Genomic DNA, 5,450 nt, shown 5'->3' with positions numbered 1-5,450 from the left:
CTTCTTATAGTGGTACACAGTAATGATTTTAATACAAAGTTTATTGCTTTGGATACAAGATCACAATGGTAGAAGAAGTGCAAGAAAAATGAATGTTTGTTGCTTTGGATACGGATCACAACGGGCATTCAACTAGTAATATTAACTCGCCAATGTTTGTTGCTTTTAATACAAGATCCACTTATTTCCGGACGGAGGGAGTAGATCTAACTCGCAGGGCTCGATGTACTCGAGGACATAGCTGCAGTTACTGGATCGACATAGCATCCACGCGCATCTACTATATCTACTTTGCAGGGGTTACCGGATCCGAGAGGGGAGACATAGATTTACCTCGCAGGGCTGGACGTACTGGCTGGCCTCGTACATGGCGTCGATTTCCTTGTACGCCGCCTCCCTATCGGCAGCGGCGCGAGCAGCAGCAGCAGCCACCGCATCAGCGATGCCGCCCAGATCAGCACCAGCAGCTCCCGCGCCGATGTCCGCCGCCGCAGCAGAAGGCGCAGCCGCTCCCGCTCCAGCTCCCGCTCCCGCTCCCGCTCCCGCAACCGCTCCCGCTCCCGCAACCTCTCCCGCGGCCGCCCCCGCAGCCGCAGCCGCAGCCGCTCCCTCTCCGCCCTCCAAACCAGCAGCAGCCGCGGCTAGGTTCATGTCCATTGCCGGATCTCTGCTTCGCCGAAGAAATGGGAGTGTAGGGAGAGAGGCTTCGTTCGCCGAAGAACTAGGGTTAGGGTTTTCTCTCCTCTGCTTTTTGCCGGAAATGGGGATGGTGGGGAGGGGATGCGGCCGACTGGGGATAAAGTAGTGGACTCTTTTGGACTGTGCGCGTGTGCGTGGACCCGTGTGTGGACCCGTGGGCATTGACGGGCGTGTACGCGGAAGGGGTACGGGCGTGTACGCGGAAGGGGTACGGGCGTGTACGCGGAAGAGGTGTACGGGCGTGTATGTATTCTCGCGGTGATACGCGTACCTCCTCGGGCTAACGGGTCCTGCGGGTTTTGGAGCGGGCATTTCTATACCCGAATCGAAGTTGAAAAGACGATCCTGCCCCTCGCCGCGGAGTAATCTGGGTCGTTCTTGTGTTCCGCTCAACATACCCGTTCGACGTTGGGGGTCTATGGAAGCAGTCGCCATAGAAGATATGTATCTATCTGTTGGGTTTAGAAGGAGAGGATAGGATCGTATCTATACACCGTCGCTTACCTCTTTTAACATATCCATCGTAGGTAATCCACCAAAGCAGGACGTAGGGTTGTTAGGCAAAGGGCGACCCGAACCTGGGTAAAAATGCTCGTGTGTGCTTTTCGCTAGTCTTATCAGGTTCCTAAGACGGCGTTGAGGCCGGAATGCCTTTGTGCCCACCACCGAACAAAATGGGGGTGTGAAACATCTCCGATGTTGGCGTAGGCGAGACGCGACATCGATAGTATTGATGACGCACACTATATTACTGCTGCATTTTTAGTTAGTCAATGATTAAATCAATGCCACATTTAGTTGAGGGGTCCTACAGATATAAGGACCACGAGGAAGCGAGTAAACTTCCCTTTTACTCCCTATATCCCACAACCAGATGTGGGTAGATATCCTCTTCGATTTCCCATTCCATGTATCCTTTCATAGGAGTGTTGCTTTTCCATTATTTAATATATAGGTAGTATGTTCCTTGTATATATCGAAGAGAGATAAGAAATCTCATGGCCAGAAAGAGCCTCTGTTGCTAGAAATATGAGGAACAATATTATTATTGTAATAGGCTTGCCAAACTAGACGAACATAAGGTACGTCTTGGCGATTGTAGAACTTGTGCAAGTTTTTCATTAATAGAGCCTTATTTTGAGTCCTTAGATTTAGGATTCCAAGGCCTCAGTGTCCTTTGATCGACAAACCATCTCCCAACTTGCAAGGTATTTGCCATGTTTCTGAATGTCCTTGCCCAATGATTGCTAATCAGAATGAGCACATTGCATACATAGGCATCAACTGGATAACTTTATTTAACATTGTTAATTTTCCATTGTATGACATAACTGAGTATATTCCTAACAACCTCTTATCTAGTGTTTGACACTAGAGGCATTAAATCCGAGACATGGGTCTTGTTGTGCCCAACGGAAGGCCTGGATATGAAAATGTCAACCCTTCTATTTTGGATCCAAAAGTATCTTGATGGGATTTTGCATGATTGATGATGCTCACATATACCATCAATGTTGGGACTCCAAGCGTTGATGCGTGCAGTCGACACGTCCGTTGGGAACCCCAAGAGGAAGGTGTGATGCGTACAGTAGCAAGTTTTCCCTCAGAAAGAAACCAAGGTTTATCGAACCAGTAGGAGCCAAGAAGCACGTTGAAGGTTGATGGTGGCGGAGTGTAGTGCGGCGCAACACCAGGGATTCCGGCGCCAACGTGGAACCTGCACAACACAATCACAGAACTTTGCCCCAACGTAACAGTGAGGTTGTCAATCTCACCGGCTTGTTGTAAACAAAGTATTAAACGTATTGTGTGGAAGATGATGATTGTTTGCGAAGAAAAGTAAAGAACAATTGCAGTAGATTGTATTTCAGATGTAAAGAATAGGACTGGGGTCCACAGTTCACTAGTGGTGTCTCTCCCATAAGATAGCAGATGTTGGGTGAACAAATTACAGTTGGGCAATTGACAAATAAAGAAGGCATAACAATGCACATACATATATCATGATGAGTACTATGAGATTTAATCGTGGGCATTACGACAAAGTACATAGACCGCTATCCAAGCATGCATCTATGCCTAAAAAGTCCACTTTCGAGGTTATCATCCGAACCCCTCCAAGTATTAAGTTTAAACAACGGACAATTGCATTAAGTATGGTGCCTAATGTAATCAACACAAATATCCTTAGACAAAGCATCGATGTTTTATCCCTAGTGGCAACAAGCACATCCACAACCTTAGAACTTTCATCACTCGTCCCAGATTTAATGGAGGCATGAACCCACTATCGAGCATAAATACCCCCTCTTGGAGTCACAAGTATCAACTTGGCCAGAGCCTCTACTAGCAACGGAGAGCATGCAAGAACATAATAATAACATATATGATAGATTGATAATCAACTTGACATAGTATTCAATATTCATCGGATCCCAACAAACACAACATGAAGGATTACAAATAGATGATCTTGATCATGATAGGCAGCTCACAAGATCTAACATGATAGCACAATGAGGAGAAGACAACCATCTAGCTACTGCTATGGACCCATAGTCCAGGGGTGGACTACTCACACATCGATCCGGAGGCGATCATGGCGATGAAGAGACCTCCGGGAGATGATTCCCCTCTCCGGCGAGGTGCCGGAGGCGATCTCCCGAATCCCCCGAGATGGGATTGGCGGCGGCGGCGTCTCTGGAAGGTTTTCCGTATCGTGGCTCTCGGTACTGGGGGTTTCGCGACGAAGGCTTTAAGTAGGCGGAAGGGCAGGTCAGGAGGCGTCACGGGGGCCCCACACAACAGGGCCGCACGGCCGGGGCCCAGGCCGCGCCGCCCTAGTGTGTCGTCGCCCCGTGGCCCCACTTCGTTTCCTCTCCGGACTTCTGGAAGCTTCGTGCAAAAATAGGACCCTGGGCATTGATTTCGTCCAATTTCGAGAATATTTCCTTACTGGGATTTCTGAAACCAAAAACAGCAGAAAACAAGAATCGGCTCTTCGGCATCTCGTCAATAGGTTAGTGCCGAAAAATGCATAATAATGACATATAATGTGTATAAAACATGTGAGTATCATCATAAAAGTAGCATGGAACATAAGAAATTATAGATACGTTTGAGACGTATCAAGCGTATAGTGTCGTACCAAGAGAAGTTTTCCCCACAAGGATGACTCGAGCGTTTATATAGAACTCTCGGAGAATTGAGTAAAGAGTCATCTCCTCTTTTTATTCTTCCAGCAATCATGTATAATAAAGTATTTTCTTTGTGCCCTCAACTCCATCGTGTGGTTGTCAAGCACAAGGTTTAGTATTAGTAATTGTAAATAAAAGAGGTATGTAAAGTAATGCAAAGTAAATAAACTATGTAGACTAGATAAAAATGGTAAAGAGATAGTTGTTTTTCGGTTTTGTGTGTAACTAAGAAAATAAAGTATTTTTGTACTTCGGGATTTAATAATGCTAAAAATAAATGTGTGATAAAAGTGTTGGAAATTAAGCTTATGATTAAAATTGGACCGGGGTTCATGGTTTCACTTGTCTACTCTCTTTTAAGTTGTAGTGGACACTAACAATTCATCAATGACATAATATTAATGGGACTTCAATATGTGATTGATAAGCATTCATATGGGTGTCACGTCTTAACATAGTGATGATGCAACACATCTCTCTTATAGTCCACAAGAAAGGGAAAACTCCAAACAATCTTGTATTAAGAACTAACATAGCATAGCTTTAAGTGTTTTGGCATGATGTTTGACTATCAAATATGCTACCTTGACTCAATAAGATTACCACGATTGTCACATGATAAACATAGCACATGCATTCACTTTATCCCTAGTGAGGCAGCAAAGGTAAAGGTAAAAAGCATAATAGATGATGAATTTTGGGTCACTGTTCAATCACTATAACAATGCTACTACATCTAATATACACATCTCCCCAGACATGTTTTTACATACAAGTTGGATCAGAACCAGCACTTAAGGATAGGGTACATAATATGCATCTACCAGTACATCTCGCACATAATAGATTCCAATCTCACATATCAATATCATAGAAAAAAGATCCACCACATAGGAATTACATATATGACCATAGTCATGTTGGGCAGCTCATATGATACTAAGATCTGTGAAGAACAAGAGAGAAATAGATCAAGGTACTACCACAAACCTATAGTCTAGAGGTGGACTACTCCCTCTTCATAATGGTGTTGATGTGGAAGATGTTGGATAAGGTGGAGATCCCTCCGGCGGCTGCTCCGGCGGAGTTTCCTCCTCCCTCGTGGGGTCCAAGCGTTCCAGATGCTTCTCGTGGTGAAATATTGACGTCCCCGAAATTCTAGCTCAATTTGACTCTGTATAGGTTCGTGAAAGTGAAAAATACACAAAACTAGGTTTTCCTATTGACGTCCCCGAAATTCTAGCTCAATTTGACTCTGTATAGGTTCGTGAAAGTGAAAAATACACAAAACTAGGTTTTCCTATTCTTCAGAGTTATAACGTAAATCCCCACAAATCAATATATAACATAGATATAACATTATATATATTGCAAATATGTGGAATATGTGTCAATAAAGTACAAAGTTCATGTATGCATTTTGCATGCATCAATGATCTTCACTGATATTGATGGGTATCAGTGATGTTTTATTATAATTGACCTTGAGACCAGTGGAAGCACTGAAGAAGCAAGAATCTCCTTGAGATACAGTAGTTGTTGTGCATCCATAGG

This window comes from Lolium rigidum, chromosome 3 (assembly GCF_022539505.1).
Source record: "Lolium rigidum isolate FL_2022 chromosome 3, APGP_CSIRO_Lrig_0.1, whole genome shotgun sequence".
Taxonomy (NCBI): Eukaryota; Viridiplantae; Streptophyta; class Magnoliopsida; order Poales; family Poaceae; genus Lolium; species Lolium rigidum.
This window is presented reverse-complemented; position numbering follows the sequence as displayed.